This window comes from Phascolarctos cinereus, unplaced genomic scaffold, assembly GCF_003287225.1.
Source record: "Phascolarctos cinereus isolate Bilbo 61053 unplaced genomic scaffold, phaCin_HiC Scaffold_7;HRSCAF=346, whole genome shotgun sequence".
NCBI classification, from domain to species: domain Eukaryota; kingdom Metazoa; phylum Chordata; class Mammalia; order Diprotodontia; family Phascolarctidae; genus Phascolarctos; species Phascolarctos cinereus.
Window position 1 is genome coordinate 61,200,531 of NW_027556180.1, and position 22,539 is coordinate 61,223,069.

Consider the following 22,539-nt stretch of genomic DNA (forward strand, 5'->3'; position numbering starts at 1 on the left):
GGAATCAAGACTTAAGTTTAATCCTTGCTCTACTGTGTCATACCATGTTCCATCAATTAAATGTTCCAAGTGTTAACATCTTGCTTCACTCATTGAGCTGTTGAACAGCCAAATTAGATTTTATTTAGTAGGTTACGTGAAATAGGTCCCCCCTACTTTTTTCATTGTAAATATGATTTTCCTAGATGGTGTCCAGTTTGTAAAATATCGGTCTGTTTTGAGCCCCTTCCTATTGTATTTGTTCAGAGTACTTTATTTTTTTCATATCTGAAGAAAGTGGATGTAAAATATACTAAACAAGGCATTTGTGTAAGTCATTTTAAAATTAATTTTAGTATTAAGAAATAATATGACATCTGGTAACATCTTCAATAAGAGTAAAGTATGAAAGTAGTGCTTAAAAACATAGCTGCAGTCCCTAGTTTTGTTTTAATACACTGCTTCCTAACAAAGATGTTAAATAGGAAGATTATTTGACTGAGAAAATACTTATTTCTACCAATATAATTTCCCAACCTTAATGCAACCATTTATACTAGTTCCAGTTTGTAAAACTACTTTTGTTTTTTATTTCAGAAACCAGGACACTAGTTTCATGCATACTGATACACAGAATAATAATACCTTCCATTTATATAGTGCTTTAAAATTTGCAAAGCACTTTACATACATTCTCTTCCTTGACCCTCACAGCAACTTTGTGAGGTTGGTGCTGTTTACTGTCCCCATTTGACTGATGAGGAAACACTATTATGCTTCACAGAAAGTTTTACAAACAATTCAAGTTTATGTCCCCTCCACCGTCCCCTCTGCAAGTGAAAAGACATCATAATGGTTTTTTATGGAAATCTTGCTCCCATGGCACCACACACTCTTGATTCTAAGACTTTTTGAATACATGCTGCTAAATCCAGTGTAATCCGGATGCCGTGGATGGTACAGACATCAGCTTTTAGGTTGTTAAGTCCCCTCTGCTGTTGGTGTATCCACCTTGGATTCCTTATCCTTATCTTCTTCTGACACGTTCAACTCCATTCTGCTGTAGCCTGGCAAACCAGGTAACCAGAGTTTTTGTTTTATCGTTGGTGGCTTTGGATAATATTGACATGAGAAAAGTTCATGATTTTAGTGCAGTGGCTTTTTGACTTTTTTTTTGGGGGGGGGGCTGTTGGAGATTTTCTGCTTCCTTCTAGAACTCTCAGTAACTGAAGTGCATTTGTAGATTTAAAGATGATCTTGATCTGAGCCTGAAAGACACCTTTTGGAATCTAGGTTCACCAGAAAGATACCTTAGAAAGGAAGGATGAATTCTGAAAAAGTTCAGTTGGGAGAAGCTCAAGCTTTGGCCTTGACTTCCCTCTCGGCATTACACGGACTGGTTTTAAAGTACATTCCTCATTGCTCCGGTACTGATTTCATCTATCTGGATATCACTTCCAGTGGTACCGATCAACAATCCTTCCACACTTCCTGTACAGCTCTCATACTCCAGTAAATCTTCCACTGGGATATGTTCAACTGTTAGAGGCCTTCTTCTAGGTCTTTTAACATTTCTTGGCTACTTGTGCAGCATTCAAATTGTCCAACTGTTATCCCGTCTTCTAATATGTTCTTCCCACCTTTTTTCCAGTCATCCGATAACATCTTTCATATATTTAAAGATACACATTGGGGGCAAATCTTACTGTCAGAAGTTAGAGTGGCTGCACTTATAATAAAATCAGGTCTACCAAAGTACCATGTTGGCATATATAGTAAACGCCCATTTGTCCAGAATGATTGAGGAATGGGATGTTCTAGTTAATTGAATATTCTGTTAACTGATGTTACCATATATACCATGCATGGATATTACTAAATAAATTTCAAAGAAGTAGAATGCAGAAAAATATACTTAATATAGAAACAGTACTGAACATCATTTAACGCATCATTGTTTCAGAAGAAATTTCAGGACTTTGTGCTTTATATTCATTATAAACATCGCTTCTTACGGTACAGAACTGTAAGTGCAGGAAATTAGAATGAACCTGTACCATCTGGAAAACATACCATGGAAGGTTTTGTTTATTTGTAAATAAATTTCTGGTACCAGCTTGTATATCTGTCATTTGTCTCTTGATTATAAAAAAGAATTTGAAATGTGGGGATAAATGCTGGTTGAATTCTCCAGGGATTTATGTAAATAAAATATTTTTAAAACATTTTTAGCCTTGCAGTTTAATTAGAAGTTATTCAGCCATCACTGCTAATAATAACGCTTTTTTTCTTTAGAAGCCATTACTGCTTCTTACTGAGAACTAGGGCTTTAGCAATTAGCTCATCAATCAGTTTGAGGAAGATAACTTATAAACACTAAGCCTGTTGTCCTCTCTTATAATTTATTGGCTTACTTAATCTTGCCTCAGGTGAGGTTTTTAAAAATTGCTACTGGGAAAAATAATTCCAAATATCAGATCATAGGATTTCAGATGAAGTGTAGGGAAGTCAAGTGATTGACCAAACATACTTTGGCTTCTAGTGACAGGGGGAGGATTTGTGCCAAAGTCCTCTCTGCCTCTAGAACCAGAATTCTTTGATGGCACTTGTGTTAGATTCAACAAACCAACTTTAATAATACTAAGGTCTTGTCACACACACAAGTCACTGGAAATACAGTATAGACCCTGTTGTCGAGGGTCCTACACATCAATGAGAATGAGGACAAATACACAAGATAATGACAGAAGAGAAGGTGAGTTAAGTTCAGAGGGGAATTTGCTGGCAAAATGATGTGAGCTATTTGAACAGAGAGAGTCAGAAGCTTGTTCACTGGGGCAATGAAAGGGAAGGGTTATTAAGAATGTGGCAAGTGAACCTTGAAGAGATGAACATAAAAAGAGATGGAATTCATTCAAAGACTAGGGATAGCAAAGAAGGCAGAACAAAGAAGGGAAAGTCTGGTTTAACTGTAATGTAAAATACATTAAAGAAGTATGTACAACTGAAGGTTGGTGAAAGAACCCAAGTGACCCTGTACTAGAACAAGTAGGGCTGATCACCTTACCTAGGTGTAGCTAAAGGAGTTTAGTCCTGGCACAAAAGCTAGAAAGATGAGTAAGCCATTTTATTTATATACATGCATACATAAATACGCACACATATATATGTATACATATGTTTATGTATGTATGTATTCACATATGCACACATCTACCTACCTATCTTATACACATGTATATGTATATATGCATGTGTATAATGGCTTATGTAATGGTTTATATATATACATATATTATTTTACGTGTGTGTACCATATGGGAAAGAGTGACTCCCTAACAACTAATAAGCACAGAAAAAGACTGAAAGGGAAAAAATAGCTTTCCTACAAACTACAAGAATACCTAGAAGAAATGAAGCAAAAGAAAAATCGGGTATGATAGCTCAGGAAAGAATTGGAAAAATTATAAACAGCTTAGTTGCAAATCTTTATTAACAATTGCCCTGAAAGCTAAAATGGACAAGAGAGAAATCTGTGACTGTGAGACAGCCGGAAATATCAAAATAAAACCAAAAGGGGGGGGGGGGGAAACAAGATAACATCTCAAAAACAATCTGGAAAATAGGTCATGGAAAGATCACTTAAGAATCGTTGGATTCCTTGAAAACTAATTTTAAACAAAAAAGGATCGTAGATACTGTGTTTCTGGAGATCAAATGATAACCTCTTACATCAGAAGTAGAGCATGAAGAGCACAGATTCCACCAATTGCTTCCTTAAAGAAACTCTGAAAGGAAATGACCAAGAAATAGTATAGCCTGAATCAAGAGTTCACACATCAAAGAAAAAAAATGCCAGTATACAAAAAGTAGTTCCAAGTACCAAGGAACCATAGGATCACACAAAACCTGGCTAGCTCCTACTTAATTCAGAAAAAATCTTGTAATACAGTACTTCAAAAGCCCAGAGTCTTGAAATCAGGGGTAACATACCCTGAAAAGAGGAATACAATATCAGAGAAACAAAAATGGACCTTTAATAGAATAGAGAACTTCCGAGGATTTCTGATGAAAAGACCAGAGCTCAGTAGGAACTTTGAAATATAAACACAGGCATCACGAGAAACCTAGAAAGGTAAATTGATTTGAGCCGTTGGAAAGGGCTGTGTGATGATATAGTGTTAATATTCTAATGGGGGAGAAAAAATAAGTATCCCTTGAGAACCTTAATGTCTTCAAAGGGTATTGAGGGAGTTAAGCAAAGCAGCACCAGGGGTTGGATTGGTTTGTGTGTAAGTAAGGATTTTAAGAAGGGAAAGAGAAGGGAGGGTAAAAGGAATACACTTATACAGAAAAGAAAGAAAAATTGAATTGAACTCATAATTTGAGGGCATGAGAATAAACAAACTGAGGAGGGGAGTGGGAATCAGTTGATTTTCATCTATCTGAAAGAAAAGTAAAATTGATCCCAACTTAACTGCAGAAATACATCAAACTAAACAGAAATTAGTAGAAATAGGAGGGCAATTAATTGGATAATATTAGAGAAGGGAAGTCACAAGCAATATAAACTTTCTAGTGCTGAAGAGGGAATTAAAAGGGAGAAAGAAAGAAACCTAGAATCTAAAGGAGCACACATCACTTGGAGAATGCCTGAATAAATTGTCTATGAAGTAATGGGATTTTATTGTACTATAACAAATTATATAATAGTTTGCTCAGTATAATACATTCATATGATACTTTTAGATTTGCAGAGTACTTTATTTTCAAAGTACTCACTTGATCCTCACAGTTCTAGGGGAGGTGCTATTTTTATTCCCATTTTACAGATTAGGAAACTGAGACTGAGAAGTTAAATGACTTGCCCAGTGTCACAGCTAATAAGTGGCTGGATTTGAAAGTGGCAGGATTTGAAATCAGGTCTTCTTGAATCCCAGGCCCCACACCTACACATTGCACACTGTGTCCACCTACCTGCCTCATAACAAAATGATGACTTCAGAGAATCTTGAGTCATATGAACTAATGCAGAGTGAAACGAGGATCCAGAAAACAGTTTATACAAGGACATCAACATTATTAAACAATACACAAACAGAATTGTAAGAGAATTAACTGTGATCGATGCGATGACCAATGATGTGTCCAGAGGACTTATGCTGAATCACGTGACCCATCTCCTAATGGAGAAGTGACGGACTGGATTTGTTTTTGTCGCTTATACTTACTTACTACAGTTGTTTCCTTTTTTCTTTTGGTATTTTAATTGGGGGAAGATGTTGGGGAAAATAGCACATTAACAGTGATACCAAAAAAGAGGACCACCAGAACTTTATTTTTTAATGCACAAAAGAAGGAAATTCAGAAGGAAACAGAAAAGTAGGATAGTTGTGAAAGTAACATATAGAAAACAGGTGTGTAACTATCTCCAAATGTCTCATTCGACCCGTCACTTGAGATCTTTTTGGATCCAAACTCATCAAAGACATTGGCCATCCTTTCCTTCCCGATTTCTTGGCATCTGTACATCTGAGGAGTGAGCCGTTAACAACTTCATTCACATACGTCATGAAGTGTTGGACAGGACAGGGCCAAGGACAGAGTGCTGGGGTGCCATAGGCCCAAACGTCCCTTCAGGCCCTTCTCGGGTCCTTGCAAGCTTCTCTTTCAACTGGGTCATTTAGACCAGTTATGAAACAAGTTAGCTTTCTTGTTATCTAGCCCAATACATCTCTTCCTCTTTTATAGAAGGAGAACATGAGAAAGCCATTAACAACTTCATTCACATAAGTCATGAAGTGTTGGACAGGACAGGGCCAAGGACAGAGTTCTGGGGTGCCATAGGCCCAAACGTCCCTTCAGGCTCTTCTCGGGTCCTTGCAAGCTTCTCTTTCAACTGGATCATTTAGACCAGTTATGAAACAAGTTAGCTTTCTTGTTATCTAGCCCAATACATCTCTTCCTCTTTTATAGAAGGAGAACATGAGAAACGTGTTTAAGTGTTTTACCAAAATTTCGGGTAGCTCTCCCCTGACCTGAGTCTAATAACTGTCGGAAAAGAAAATGAGATATAGCTTGTTCTTGAGGATGCCAAGGCGGCTCTTTGCAGCTGCTAATCCCGTCTTTAGTTCTCTAAACATCCCTTTAGTTAGTTCTAGAATGTTGCAAAGAATTGAATTCAAGCTTATTTTGCTGGGTTCATCTTCCTTGTCCTTAGAGTATTGGCCCTGGAGTCTGGAGGATCTGAGTTCAAATCCGGCCTCAGCCACTTGATACTTACTAGCTGTGTGACCCTGGCCAAGTCATTTAACCCTGATTGCCTCATCCCCCCCCAAAAAAAATTTGTGTGTGTGTGTGTGTGTGTGTGTGTGTGTGAAACCGATATTATTTGCATGTCTCCAACCCTAGGATCTAAAACTAGAAGGGACCTTAGATATCTATTAAGCAGACCCTGAGAGGCTAAGGGGACTTGTCCAAAAGTCACACCGATTAGTAGTAGAGCTTAGATGCACATTTAGATCCCAGACTTAAGTCTAAAAGAGAGAGGGGAAAGGTATAGTAGCCCCTCCCAAAAGGGAGAGGACTAATGCTCTAAATCATTATTGATTAGAGAAATGCAAATCAAAACAACTCTGAGGTACCACATCACACCTATCAGATTGGCCAACATGACAAAATGGGAAAATGATGAATGTTGGAGAAGATGGGGGAAAATTGGAACGCTAATACATTGTTGGTGGAGTTGTGAAATGATCCAACCATTTTGGAGAACAATTTGGAACTATGCCCAAAGGGCTACAAAAATGTGCGTACCTTTGATCCAGCAACAGCACTTCTAGGGCTATATCCCAAAGAGATCATAAGATGGGAAAAAGACCCACATGTACAAAAATATTCGCAGCAGCTCTTTCTGTGGTGGCAAAGAATTGGAAATTGAGGGGATGCCCATCCATTAGGGAATGGCTGAATAAGTTGTGGTATATGAATGTAAAGGAATACTATTGTGCTACAAGAAATGATGAACAGGCTGACTTCAGAAAAACCTGGAAAGACTTGTATGATCTGATGCTGAGTGAAGTGAGCAGAACCAAGAGAACTTTGTACACAGTAACAGCCACATTGTGCACTGACTAACTTTCATAGATTTGGCTCTTCTCAGCAATGCAAGGATCTAGACAACTCCAAAAGACTCATGATGGAAAATGCTCTCCACATCCAGAGAAAGAACTATGGAGTCTGAATGCAGATCGAAGCAGACTATTTGCTCTCTCTCTCTTTTTTTTTGTTGTTTTTTGTTTCTTCTTTCTCATTGTTCCTCCCATTGGTTCTAATTTCTAATTCTTCTTTACAACATGACTAATATGAAAATATGTTTAATATGAATGTGTATGTAGAGTTTATATCAGTTGTATGCCGTCTCGGGGAGGGGGGAGGGGAAAGAGGGGAGAATTTAAAACTTAAAAGCTTATGGAAGTGAATGTTGAAAATTAAAAATTAATTAATTAATTAAAAAACCCAAATAGGTCCTTTTCCCTTTTTTTGTTTTTGTTTTTGATGTCTTTGGGATACACACATAGCAGTGGTATTGCTGGATCAAAGGGTATGCACAGTGTCATATAACTATTTTTAATGAATATAATTTTAGCCAAATTCCTGCGATTTCAATTAAAGATACTTTAATTCTCTGATAATTTTCACAATAATATTGATGGACTAATTGATAGGGATTTAGGGTTTGCATTCAAAGGAAATTTATGCAGGAATTTATGTCCAGATATAATTATGGGGGATATAAAAAAAATACATATAAAGGCAGATGATCATTCTTCTCTCTTCTGTCTTCAACTCAGTTGTCCGAGTGATCTTCCTAAAGCACAGGTCTGACCGTGTCACCCTCCTACTCAACAATTCCAAGTGGCTTCCTTTTGGCTGCAAGATCAAATGTAAAAATCTGGCATTCAAAACACTTCATATCCTTACACACACACATACACACACACACACACACACACACACACACACCCCTTTCCAGTCTTCTTACACTTTATACCCCCTATTCTCATGATTTCTTCCATCCAGTGACACCAAGCCTCCTTGAGACACTCCATCTTCTAATCCTAGGGATTTCCACTGGCTGTTCCTCAAGCATTTCTCATCTCTTGCCTCCTGGCTTCCTTGACTTCAAATCACAGTTGAATCTAATACAAGAGGCCTTTCCCAGTTCAGAACAAGCAGCTCCCTTCACTCTTTTGAAGAATTAAATCATTGTTAAGAATGCCTCAGCTACTCAGCTTTTGTCAGTGAGTGTTCGGCAGATGTTCAGATTGAAGTCCTATTACAAGCATATTATGCCTCTGTGCCAAGTTTGTGTCCTGTTTCCTTAATTCCTTGTCTCCCCTGAGACCTTGTTTCCATCCCATTTTATCTTGCTATCACATCCTCTTGAATAACTAGGAATGACTGTTTTAAGTCTGGCTTAGTGCCCTAAACTAGCTGAGATTTATGTATGTGTAGATTCTAGACGAGTTTCTTTCTCTTTATTTTTCTACACATTCAGTGCTCTAAAGTCAGCCAGAATGGGTAGATCTGCCGTGCAAAGTGCTAACTTCAGCATTCTTCTCTTTGAGCAGCAGACCACGTTTGCTACCTGTACCCCATTTTGATTTTTAAGGACATTATCTCAACAGAGGTTGGAATCTCAAAAGAATGTTTTGTCAGGAAAATTAGTTTGATATTGGATATGCCCAACTTAAGATAGCCATTTCCCAAAGTGGATGTGTTGTTTAGGCAGAAGAAAATGTAAGGTTTAAAGACTGTCATTTAGTGAAGAAAGGACTTAAGGTAGATCACATTACACAGGCCCCATTCCCCCTAATGGTTTTTAGGTGGGTGGAACCGTGGTCAGCCTGGGCCGCTTGGATCTATGGGATTTAGAATAGAGATAGGGGCTTGTGTTGAAGTGCTTCCTACAACCTGTGGAGCAGCATGAGGGCATGAATACTAGGGAAAGGTGAGGCGATGACACATTGATGCTAATAAGACTTTTATGTCTCAGCACTAGTTTTATTCTAGCCGCCAAGTTTTTACTGCTACTCTCTTTTCTTTTCTAGTGCTGGGCCCACAGTACTGGACCACATCATGTGCCCTGAGACATCTGTCAGCAGCTGAGGTGTCCAGACCAGTGAAGTTATTATTAGATTAATGGATACAGTGGGAGTCGAAGCCTTGAGAATTCTGGGTTCTAGTCCTGGTTTTGCCTGCAATAGGCTGTTCAGACTTCAGCAAGCTACTTCAGCTCACTCTGTAAAATGAGAAGGTTGGCAAATATCATCTCTAAGAGTTTCTTCTAGGCACCTTTGCCCCACCCTTCCCCACTTCCACACCTTCACATGGCAAGCTTTTGCTTTCCTATACCTTTACCTCCTCCTCTACTCAGGCAGGAGGGGGAAGTTGAGTCCTACTGCTTGTTTCCACAGAGTGCTTAGGGGAGGGTCAGGGCGAGGTTTGCTGATGATTTCGGAAGCAGCCCCAAAAAGGGGCAGATCTAAGAGCACAAGATTGAGGGTCCTGTTGTGCTGGCCTGGCAGAGAATGGGGGCTGAGAGAGGATCGAGTGAGCACCTTGGGGGTTAAAAATTTAATTTCTCTGCTGTTAATACATCAGGTTGTTACCTCATGAGGATTCTTAGCATCTTCACTTGTAGAGTCAGCCACAATTAGTTTACCTCCCGAATATAATTCTTATGTTGGGGAGTTTTGAGAGTTCTGGAGGATTAGAGAAGAGGTCTTATTGGCCATCTTGTCGGTCATGTCAACTCAGTACAAATGATCAGTCACAAAGGTTATGCAACCCCTGTTAACTCTGACAGTACCAAAGAGCTCACACAAGTTATCACAACCTCAGTTAACTCTGAGAAATTAAAAAAGAAAAAAAACCAAGAGCTTACAGTGGTCATAAGCAAAATGCTTTCTTTATTCCATCGGAGGAGGGAAACTAGATCCATGAGCCAGGGCCTCCTCTGATGCCGAGGAGACCCACTTTAGAATGGGCAAATCTCAGTACCTATACTAGTGAGCTGTGGCCCTGACAGTGAGGGGTGACAGCAACAAGGAGATAGGTTTGATTCATGGCAGGACTTCACGACCAGAACACGAGCCCTGCAGGTACTTGTCCAAGCTCAGAGACCACCCGGCACTGGTGTGAAACAATTCTGGGATTTCGCTGCAGCTTTCATCCAGAAGGTGAGCGCAAAGGATTGTTGTTATGCCAAGTTTAGGGCACAATTTGCTTAAGGGTTAGCTTACCTAATTGGAAAAAGAGAGGGGTGGTTTGGCATAGAGATCCTGACAGTCATATGATCTGGAAGTCAAAAGGAATTTTATGAATAGTAAAATTAACACATTCAGTATGTGACGTTAAATGAGTGGCATATTTAAATTAAATAAAAATACAAATTTAGTTGATATGCATGTATATGAATTTGTGATTTCATCAATGTGGATAATCCCTCCAACAGTAGAGATCACAACCTCTTTTTATCTCCTCTTGAGTAGGTCAGACCTGCACTTTAGGAAAATCATTTTGGCAACTAAATGGAGCATAAATTGGATGGTAGAGACTTGAAGCAGGAAGACCAATTAGAAGGGCATTGGAATAGTTAAGTGAGAGGCATTTTGTTTCTGTTTCATAAACAGATTTTCTCAGGATGGTGAGGCTCATTTTCTTCTAAACTGGTTTTTGCTGTTTTGTTTTAGGAGGTGATACTGTTCATAATTTTCTCTCCCCTTTTCTCTAATATTTTAAAAAATGAATTCATATTCTAAACTTAACTACCATGTGTCTCTGGTAAGGAGGCTGTGTCAACAAGACAAAGCAATTTCTAGCATCTTTTAGCCTCCTCTTTGTGACAACTGTTTTGCATGGGAATCTTCAGGTCTTCATTATCCTAAAAATCTCTCTAAAGGTTTGGGTTTTCCCTTCAATGGATAAGATTTCCTCTTTTCTCAAACCTACTTGGGGGAGACTGGCTTTTAGAATAGGAGGAGAAAGGACCTAAGACCAGCTTGCATAACCCAGATACCCCGTGGCAATGATTTCTGCCATGGAGACATAACCCTGGATACCACCTAGCACACAGATACATGCTAAGGAGGATGCCTCCAGGTAAGGTCAGATCCTTGCAGTTTGGACCAAGAACAAAAGAAGGTTCTGTTTCAAATAATCAGTGGGGTTTTCTTCCTCTCCTGGGAGAGTCTGTTGCTGGCAGTTTGGAGCTTGTAGTTTGATCATTTCTCCTCAGCTTGCCTTCCCCTAACCCACAATGAGCCGAGCTGCACCAGAGAGGAGGGGTGGCACCATCGCAGGGAGAGACAGAGAGACAGAGACAGAGAGAGAAAAAGAGAGGAGAGGGGGAGACTGAGAGAGACAGAAGACAGAGACAGAGAGAGAGAGAGAGAGAGAGAGAGAGAGAGAGAGAGAGAGAGAGAGAGACTAGACTCTTTACTTGTAACTTTGATTCTAGTAACGAGGCTCTCTTCATGAGGAAATAGCTCTTTGGGGATAGTCTGACTAGAACAGAATGAGATTTCTGGTTGTGACCTTTTGTTGTTCAATCTTCATTTTTGAAGAGAACGATGACATCACAGGTGATGTTTTGACCTGGGTGTGAATTGGATTTAAGGGAGGCAGAGCTGTGCAAAGTCATCAGCCTCAATCTCTCTTCCTGAGTCATTGAAGTCCAGTGAGGAGACCAAAGTCAGGATGACTGGTGATGGTCCAGGATGCAGTGGATGACCTTGGCATCTTCCATGTCTGAGAAAGCTCTAAGCAGTCCACAGCACCTGCTTCAGCCGCCTTCATGGCCTTTGAAACAAAGTGTTCTCATTCACCCATTCTACTGGGGGAAGTCTTCACATACTTGGGATAGACATGTGACCCTTTCAGAATAATGGGAAAGTTGCTCAAGGTTTAACTCATCCCAACTCTCCATCCACAGTGCAACCCTTGCTAGAAGGCGTTTTATATGATTTTACCCCCTCTTTTTTTAAGCTGTTTGTATTTTCTGATTTTAAACTATAATTGATCATAACTTCTTTGTGATGCATCTCAATATATTAATTGTATACAGAGGAGGACTGTAATGGAGGATGAAAGTTAGTAAGTTGGTTTGCACAAAACAAAACTACATCAGGAGGGCAGCTAGGTGGCGCAGTGGATAGAGCACTGGTCCTGAAGTCAGGAGGACCTGAGTTCAGATCTGACCTCAGACCAAACACTTGATACTTCCTAGCTGTGTGACCCTGGGCAAGTCATTTAACCCCAATTGCCTTAAAAAAAAACTACATCAGACAATGAGACCATTCCTTAGAATGCTATGGATCACTAGCTGGAGGCAAGTTGATTATAACAGTTTTGATTATTAATAATTTTGATAACCTTCCCAAAAGGTAGAATTCATCTAGATTACAGCTTTTTATCCCTTATTCTGGGCAAAAACAAGCTATTGTTTAAAAGGGGTTCTATGTGGCTTGGAGATCAGCCCCTGCTTCCAGCTTCCATTCTGCTCCAAGTGTGCCACAGGGTGCTGAGCTTGGAGTCAGGAAGGTGTGGAGTCATTTCAGTCCTTTTTGACTCTTCATGACCCCATTTGGGGTTTTGTTGGCAAAAAGTACCAGAGCGGTTTGACATTTCCTTCTCCAGCTCATTTTACAGATGCAGAAACTGAGGCAAACAGAGATAAGTGACTTGCCCAGGGTCACACGGCTAGTGTCTGAGGCCAAATTTCAACTCACAAGATGAATCTTCCCAACTCCAGGCCCAGCACTCTACTGTACCACCTACCTGCCCCTGGAGACAGGAAGTCCTGAGTTCAAATCTAACCTCAGATACTTACAAGCTGTGTGACCCTGGATAAGTCCTCTAACCCTTTTTGCCTCACTTTCCTCATCTGTAAAATGAACTGGAGAAGGAAGTGGCAAATTGCTCCAGTATCTTTGCCAAGAAAACCCCAAATGGGGTCATGAAGAGTTGGGCAAGACTGAAAGAACTGAACAACAGCACAGTAGAGCAGGGCATAGACCTAGGGTAGGTCTCGCCTCCAGGGATACCTAATAGGGGAAGAAAAACTGAAACTGGAAAGAATCAGCCCCTCCCATTTACCTGGTAAGAAAAGTAAGTTTTTTTACTTTCTCACAAACATTCTCTATTTCAATTAATTATTCTTGCCAGCAAGGTACTAAGATTAGTTCCTCTTAGGCTGCTAAACAGCTGTTGTCAGCACCCTCTATTGGAGTCAGCCTGGCCTGGGGTCAAATCCTAATTGCCAATAACCCTACTTGTCATCTTGGATACTTATCACTTCATTGCTATGATCCTTGGTTTACTTCTCTGTAAGTAATGAGGTTGGTCTCAATATTTTCCAGGGTCCTTTCCAGCTTCAAACTTTACTGTATGAAAAGCAGCAACACTGATTGTAAAGCAGTGAGTAAAGTACCATGTAGTTCTATAGCAAATACTTTACAGTGATCTCAAGAATGAAGATAAATTTCTGCTTATCAAATCTGAGAAACAGGAGATTGTTGGAGTACACTTGGGGTGTGACCTAGGTAAATGCTTGGAGGCAGGAGATGACATGCTAGATTCAGGGAACAACCTCGAAGCAAGTCAGCAAGCATTTGTTAAGCCTTATTATGTGCCAGGCATTGTGCTAATCACCAGTGATACAAATATAAGTGTAACCCAAGTCCCGAAGCCCATGGGTATGGGATTCTCTCCTCACTGGTAGAGATCAATGCCCTACGCCTGTGTGAGGGGTAGAGAAGAACAGACAGGAGAGAAGATTGGCAGGCTTTCTGAGTCTCTGCAGTCACTTCAGGTGCTTCTGGCCTTCAACTTCAAGAGAGAAGATGGAAGATGACAACTGTTCTTCCTTGCTGAAGGGAAAAACCTCTGGGAAGAAACCAACATGAAAGAAGCCAACAGTCTCCATCATGCCCCTATCCCTGGGTTGCTAAACTCCAGATTTCAGGGACTTTCCCCTTGACTGAGATCTGGGACTGACTCTCTCTCTCTCTCTCTCTCTCTCTCTCTCTCTCTCTCTCTCTCTCTCTCTCTCTCTCTCTCTCTCTCTCTTTCTTTCTCTGTGTTGGGCTGTTACCTCAGTCCCAAAGAGAGAGCTTCGTCATTCTGTATTGTCTGGTATATATTCTCCTATGTATAGTTTCTTTACTTTCTGTTTTGTTATTGCTCAAAACAAGCCTTGGATATAAAGGTTGGAGCATTAATGAATAATGATCAAAAGTTTAGCCTGATCCTGAAAAGTGTATCTCTTAGACTAATAATATTTAAGGGAGCAGAAAGAAATCACTTTAGGTGCTCCCTCTTTATCAGGAAAGCAGAGGGCTAAACTTTTGGCCCTAACCTCCTGCTTTCCCTCCCAACAGGAAGTAAACCCTCCCTTGAAGGGGGGGGGTGGGAGATGGGGAGAATTGTCTACAGATGTCTATTTTGCCTCCCTTGAGCCACAAAATGACACCTCCATGCTACTTGTAGGGGACAACCTCACTACACAAGCAAAAGGAAAGACAGTTCCTACCCTCAAGGAGATTACATTCTAATGGGGAAGACAGCACATAAAAGGAAGCTGAAAAATGGGGAGTGGGTGAGAAAAGGAAAAATACTTATAAGGGGGTATTGTGGCAAAGTCCAGAAAGTCTGAAGCAGAGCCATGAGAGGAATCAAAGATGATAAACCTAGGACTCTCTAATTCCTATCCTTTATGGCCCCCTGCTTTGGGAACCCAGAATTTAGGCTATATATTCTTCATATTACTGGCCAAATAGATTTCTCTGAATTGCCCTGGGAAGGTATTCCGAAGGTCCTTTGGGAATACAACCTGATTCTAAGCTGACTCTATGACTGTGTCCAAATGAGTGCCAGGGATTGCAAAATACTATAGAAGCTCTGAAGAGGAAGGAATCAAGGGCAGTAATTATATCATGCCAGAAGTGGGCCTCCAGTAAGCTGTACATTGAAGGATGAATGAATAATATTTAGATAGAAGGATAGAAGGTTGTTGTCCTTCATTCTGGAATAGGACCAAAATGATATCACTATGTTGGAGTCAAGGTATAGTGTTCTGGGACTGTGGCTGATCAGACCAATGCAAGCTCAGAATGCTGTACCAGAGGTTGGGCACAAATAGTCCATATGCTGAGATAAGTACAAACACAAGGAGGTTCAGAAATAGGGAAAGGTTACCCATCTTAGAGGATTCTGTATAGGAGTAATAATAAGGCTAGACAATTGTCCAATTTTTAGCTTTTATTTGCTGGCCAAGAAGTTTGGACTCTATCCTGCAGGCAGTGGGAAACTACTGAAAAAGTATTTACCAGGTAAGTGATGTGACTAAAGGAAATTAGCACCATAGTTTTTACAGTTGTTTTTATAGTTGTTTACATAGTTTATAAAGGGCTTTTCCCCAAAATTGTTTAATTCCTACAACTCTGTAAGACAGGTAAGGGAAGAAATCCTCTTTTTATGGTTGAGGAAACATGTAGAAGCCCTGAATTCTCAGAGCTTTTGACATAAGAGTTCAGCAATCTTCATACAACATGCAAGCTTCTCAATGTGGAACATTTTTGTAGAGGGAAGAAGGCTACATGGAAAAATAATAGTGATTATTTTATATAGAGGAAAGGAGATCAAGGGAAAAAAACATGGAAATAGGGAAGCATCTAAAATTCCATCCTTTTCCCACCTGTGGAGGCAGCTGGTGTAGAGGAAAGATGAAATTTCCAGATTTGAACACAGACAGGCCTCCTTCAAAACCTGGTTTTGTGTTCTCTTTAGCTTTTTCAGCCTCAGTTTCCACATCTGTAAAAATGAGAGCAAAACTTGAACTAACCCCTACAATGCCAACTATCCAGAATCATTTTTGCCTCCTTTCAAAATCCCTGAATTGGTGAGGACCCGTGGTAACCAGTATGATGGGTGAGCCCATACTAATTTTCCATCCCAACCTCCAGGTTTCAAAGATCAGCACGGTGGGCAGCTCAGGTGTCTGAGCGGACAGCCTCCAGCGCAATCCAGGGCAGTAGAGAACGGGTTGCACTGGCCCAGATGACCTTGACCCACCGAGGGGTTTGGGAGTGGTGAAGCCAGTAAGAGCTCTGCGCTCTTGTGGCTGCCCCGGCGGTCTCTGGGTCTGGCAGAAGGACGTGAGCTTCTGTCCAGTTCCTGGCCAAGGTCGGGGCGGCGCTGTTCGGAAGAGGGAGGAGCTTCAGGCGCCGTGGGTGGAAACCTAACAGAGCCCCTGGGGCCAGGACGCGAGTGGCTGCAGTGGGGTGGACTGGTTAGCGGTTTGGGCTTCGCGCCCTGCTCTCTGTGTTTTGCCTTTTGGACAGTAAGATGCGTGCATAAATGTGAGTGGAACAACAGGCGGGGGTCTCGTTCTCCAGACTCTGGGAAGACAGAGCTGGGTTCCCAAGCTGGACCTGAGCCCCACAAGCCCCCAAGTCCCGGCGCCTACGAAACCTTGGGTCCCTTCGGAGCTCTGCGCAAGGCAAAGCCAGCCAAATAAGCTGCTTGGCGGTAGGTCTGTGGCGTCATCACTGGCTCTGAGTCGGTCCAGCATTATCTTGGAAAGTTGCTCCTTTCGAAGAATTCCAAAGCGCTACCAGCTGCAGCCGAAGGAGATGCTGCGTGTCCAAAGCTGCTTCCCAGCGGGCTCAAGGTGCGTTTGTCCAGCAGATCCGGGGTCTTTGGCTCTGTAGTAGGGAAGGCGCCTTGTCCGGTCTTACCAAACGGGCGTAGGGACGCACCCTTCTTTGCAATTATAACTCGTTGGGGCTGTCTCTGGGCATTTGTCTCCTTTGCCTGCCTTTCTCATCTTTTCTCCAGTCTTTCCCTCTATAGGCCCTTTTACTTTCATTAGACTCCAGTCTGCAAAGGACCTTCGATGTCATCTGCTTCTAATCCCTCACTTTCTGGATGAGGAAACTGAAGCCCAGAGAGCCTAGGAGACCTGCCCAAGGTTACTCAGGTGGCTGAGCAGGGGATTCCAGCCCAGAGACTCTGACTCTAAAGTCAGTGATGTCTCGGGCAAGACGACTGCTCACGGTACCTATTGGTTATTCTGACTCTTTTTCTCTTTAAATGTGCCAGTGTTTTCTTCCTTTCTTACCCTGCAAGCGCACACCACCAAGATCAATTAGCATAAGCGGTAGAGACTTCATTCCTTTAAACGCATCCCCTGTTATCTTGATGAGAAACTTTTTGTAATTTGACATTTACTTTTCCCCAGCTTCCTCCTGCAATATAGTGAATTGATCTGGTCACTAAAGGGCAGAGACCAGAACCTTATTTGTATCACTAGCTCAAATAATGGCACAAAGTAACCATGGGAACTGGCAACCTTACTTTTTATTCATCTCCATTCTCTGAGTATTTAAGAAATTTGTCCTTTCACTTATAAAAAAAACTTTTGAAACGATAATTTTTTTGCTTCCTACTTAATTTCCGAGAAGTTTCCACTGTTCTTTCATGTGCTGGCTATCAGTCTTTGATTATGAGCCCAGGTATATCATTTCCTCTCCCCCAAAAGAAAAAGAATTAAAATTCAATTAAATTATAGGTTCTGATTTCTTCCAGTTTTAAAATGAACAGAAATAAAACCAGTTTCTAAAGACTTCAGAACTCGTGAGCTTGAGAAGACTGATAAAAAATGGCCTCCTGTCCCTTGGCAGAAAGGTGATAGACTGGAGATGCAAAATGAGCCACACATGTTTAGATAGGGCCAAAGTATAGATTGTTTTACTTGATTGCCCTTATTTATTATAAGGGGGAGCTTATGTAACTGAGCACCATTAAAATAAAAGACCAGAATGTTAGGAGAGTAACCATTTGGCAAGTTCCAAGACTGGACCATAAGGGAAGAAATTTTAAGAAACTCAAATGTAAAGAGTGCTCAGAAGCTAATGATTTTTACTAAAAACAAACAACTAAAATAAATACCCAATAGTGTAAAAAAAAATAAAGGCTACATTTTGGTGCTTGCTCTGTAAATGTTATATTTTAACCTATTGAAGAGAATGCATGGGAAATGATTTTAAAGTTATATTTATTTACTGTTTCTTCAGGAAATTAACTTTTGTGGGAAGTGGCCAGAAAAATATACTCTAAAAAGAATTCCCTACAGTATAGCCATGGCAGAAACGAAAATGTGGAAGGAGGAAAGAAGTATGTTCTGAATCTGTACACTAATTAATAAGAAAGAGTCAGAGTGAAAGGATTTAGTAGCAAGGAAATGTCAGAGCATGATCAAATTCTAAAGAAAATACAAAGGAAAGCTAGTCTATTTCAAGGTGAAGGCTCAAAGACAGACATCGAAAACTGTAGATTACACCTGGAATATAGAAACAATCTTGGCAATTATTGAGCCAATGGAGGAATTTGGAAGACTCTAAATGGAGAAATAGTTGAAAGACTAGCCAAATATGAAAATGTGTATGATTTTTAACATTCACATCATAGGAAATATAGATTGGGGAAGATCCTCACATGATCATAGATTTTTCTTTTGTAAATTCATTTGACGCAAATGTCATTACTGCCACAGCACGGATTGTGTATCTGGAAACTGATGACTATGATGGTGAAGTGATTTGCTTGAGGTCACACAGCCAGAAAGAGCAGAGCTAGGATTCGAATCAAACACCTAAGATTCCACACATGATGATAACTACCACCCTTTCCACTTAAATGTGCTAATGTCTTGTTGCCAAACCCATTTTATCATTATTTGCTTCTGATTTTTCCTTGCTATTCATTTATTAACTATTACTGACTACAGAACTTTATATTACTATAGGCACAGTAGAAAATGCAATATTAACTGGAAAACACAGTTGCCGTCCTCAAGGACCTTTCAGTTCAAGCGACAAATGGAATAAACCTAAATATGTACATATACAAGAGGTGTCGCTACAATACTCTGGTCTTTCTTCAATGTGGGATCACTTCCTAAGTGAATCCACTTTATAAAAGAGTCTTTTCAGTGTGTAGGTAACTAAAACTGTTGGCTTGACTTTTACCTAGTCCTCCTGGATGAATAGTGCTATAATGAATTCTAGTGTTTAAACTCCAATGATAAAAACATGCATGGCATTGAACCAGCTATAACTATTCTCAGGTAATAGACAGAAGCGCCTAACAGTAAAGAAGGCTAGCAAGGAATGTGCTGTTATGACTGAGCCCAAGTGAGATATATTTGGAAAATTTTAGAGCAAGAGGAGAAGCTCAAGCTGAGTTTTGAACATGGGGGAAAGGGAAAGGAGAAGGGAAATGAGTGTTCTAGATGAGGTGCACAGCATGAGTAATATTCTAGAATGAAGAGATGGAAGAACTTAGTTAGGATCATAGATTTAGAACTGCAAGGAACCTTAGAAGCCATCCAATCCAACTCCCTCACTTTTACAGATAAGGAAGTTGAGGCATAGAGAAATTAAGTGACTTCTGAGGTTAAGGTCACATAGACATTTGGATATTGTAGGAACATGAGTAGACAGAGTGCTGAAAAATGATTAGTGCTAGTTGCTGAATTAAGGGGTTAGGTAGACAATCGTAAAAAAAAAACACAGTCAAGTATTTTAGTAGGATTGAAGAGGCAAATAGAAAAGAAAATAAGAATTGGGTTAATGGAAAATAAATTCACACTGATATCTTATTTTCCAATAAAAACATTGCTTTCCAATTTATAAATATCTTCAAACTTATATATTAATGGAATGAAGAACAAGGAAGAAAATTATTTCTCTTTTAACTTAAAATCATAGAACTATAGAATTGAGAGGGAATTTAGAGGCTATCCAGTTTAATCTCCCAACCAATACAGGAATTACTTGTCAAATATTCCTAGTAAGTGGCCAGTCAACCTTAGTTCAAACAATTTCATTGAAAAGGAGCTTACCACCTCAGAAGGCAGGCTTTCCTTTAAAATTACAAACAACAACATTAATTGAGCCAAAATCTGCTTCCTTGAAACTTTTCCCCTTTCTCCCCTGATCTTCCTTCTGCCCTCTGGAAATGTACAAAGTTGGTCTTTTTTTTCCCACTTGACAACCTTTTAGATACTTGAAAATGCTTCTATTCCCTTGTAAATCTTTTCTTCTCAGGCTGAATATCCCCAGATCCTTTTAACATTCCATATATGACATGATTTCCACATGCATTACCAGCCTGCTTGCCTTCCCTGGATAGGCTACAGTTGTGAAGGTTCCTCTTAAAATGGAGGGCCCAGAGTCAAGCATAGCATTCCAAATGTGAGTTGTCCAGTATAGAGTGCAGTGGGACAGTTTACTCTGTGCACTTTACTTTTATTTAAGATACCTAAGATGATATTACTTATGTTTTGGCAACTATGTTTTGATAGATAGATAGATAGATAGATAGATAGATAGATAGATAGATAGATAGACAGACAGACAGATAGATATTTATAGATATACATTCTATGTCTCATGTTGAGACAAGCTACTAAAAATTGAAATACTTTCCATGTGAATTCCTGTTAAGCCAAGTGAATATCCCCACCTTCTATTTTTGCCATTCATTTTTTGAACCTAAGCAAGGACTTTACCTTTACCACTAAAATTTCTTCCTGCTAGTTTTGATTCACTAACCTACCCTATCCAAGAAATTTTTGGATTCCCATTCTGTCATCTAACAAATTGACATGCCTGCCAGCTTCATTAGTCATTTTTCTTTTTGGAATACTGTTCATTGTTGCTAGGGAAAAAAAATTTGAAAGTAAGGGCTTAAGGAAATCATATTTCATGGTGTTGATGTGAACTATGCCTATTTCAATAATCCTATAGTTATGATCCTTCTGCTTTTAAAAATAATTAGCTTGTGATAGTAATGAAACTCTGACAAAGCACTGACATGTTGGCTCATTTATGGGATTTTCCAGTTGGTATGGTAATTCTGCTCAGCATAAGGCAAAAAACCAACCAAACAAAAAGCCTGATAAGAAGATTGAAAGTTTAAATTAAAACTTTTCTTTGGAAAGCTTACTTGTGTATGCCTATATTTGATAAAATACAGCCACATGTTACACTCCTGGTTTTCTCTTCTGATCTCCTGTGTTTCTCCTTTTTTATTTTATTTTATTTTTTAGCCTTGATTTGGTTGGTGAACTCTTCCTTCCTCATAAAACCATATCCATAGAATGATCATGCCCTGTATACATGACGTAGACTTTATAGTGAAGAAAACAAATTAAAGCTTTATTTAACCAGAATGGTTAGGGAACCCCAAGTTCTGCTTACTTGGGCTTTCTGGTCATGAAATGACAGAACCTCAGGGTCAAAATGAACCATATATGAACAAAAATGATCATGGCAGCTCATCATCCAGCCTCTGTTGGAAGACTTCTAGGAGCAGTCTTCCAAATGTGCGCTGGAAACCCATTGCATTTTTGTGTGGATCAGATTGTTAGGAAGCTCTCCCTTACATCATGATTCAATTTGCCTTTTTTCAACTTCCTTCTCTGGCCACTATTTCTGACTTTTGGGGTCAAATAAAACAAACATAACCCTTCTTCCACATGTTATTTTGGTCCCAACTTCAGGTAAGAGAATTCTTAGTAAGGAAATTCTCTCTATCAATGCAAATGAATGAATGAATGAATGAATGAATGAATGAATGAATGAAGCATTTATTAAGCATTTAATTGTGCTAATCACTGGGGATACAAAGAAAAAAGTCAGATAGTTCTTTCTCTCAAGGCGATCACTTTCTAATTGGAGAGAGAATACACATGGAGGGTTTTTAGCTGCGAAGCAAATGGAGTAGTTCTATGGTACTTAGGATGCTGCAGCAAAACAGATGGTAATGTCTCTTCTTAATGCCATTTCCACTGATAAAAGTATGTTTCTGATATTGAACCATTTGACAATGCCAAGGACTTTGGTAGCAAGAGCTTTCTTTTTGGGGTTTTCAATAGATGTGGCTGTAGCACCCACAGGACCAATTGTCAGGCTACATCTCTATAGGAGTTGCTTTCCAGGATGATAGCTATGGACACTGAGGAGAAAGCATTGCTATTCCAAAGGCTCTTGGATTTAGGGATCCTGGGCTCCAATGGCGTCTGAGGAAAGATGGTGGTCAAAGCAGTGGCCTTGCTGCTTCAACTAGGCTGGCTTCCCTATCCTCTGGGCGGCAACTGGTTGATAGTTGATGGAGATAACTGGGCCTTTCTTCACAGGACCTGGCTGTGAGTACTGGGCTGAAAGGAGAACTGGTGGTCAGACTGACAACTCTTCTGCAATTTAAGGTCTTAGAGAGCTGTTGGGAGGAAAGAAGAGATTAAGTGATTTGCCTGCAGTCACACAGCTAATATGTATCAGAGGCAGAATTGGAACACAGATTTTCCAGATTCGGAGCTCATCTCACTATCCAATTAAGCTAAACATCCTGAGTTCTTTCAGTGGATCCTTACACTGTGTGATCATGAGTTCCTTCACCATACTTACTACCCTCTTCTGGACTCTCTCCAAT

The 22,539-nt window shown here is 40.0% G+C and overlaps 1 protein-coding gene and 1 long non-coding RNA gene across 6 annotated transcripts in view; one reads left to right on the forward strand and one right to left on the reverse strand.

Moving 5' to 3' along the window:
• The first annotated feature begins 16,281 nt into the window (after window positions 1-16,281).
• The window catches only part of FAM124B (family with sequence similarity 124 member B), a 50,633-nt gene continuing 44,375 nt past the window's right edge, over window positions 16,282-22,539 (forward strand). The window contains exon 1 of the mRNA XM_020975486.2: window positions 16,282-16,714. The gene's annotated coding sequence lies outside the window, so the exon portion shown is untranslated. The remainder of the gene's footprint in view (window positions 16,715-22,539) is intronic.
• Window positions 21,678-22,539, reverse strand: part of LOC110200255 (uncharacterized) — a 129,891-nt gene continuing 129,029 nt past the window's right edge. For 4 of the 5 annotated variants that reach the window (XR_002322204.2, XR_002322202.2, XR_013483406.1 and 1 more), the window contains one exon: window positions 21,678-22,326. This is a non-coding gene — a long non-coding RNA (uncharacterized LOC110200255). The remainder of the gene's footprint in view (window positions 22,327-22,539) is intronic. The other variant, XR_013483407.1, reaches the window with a different exon arrangement.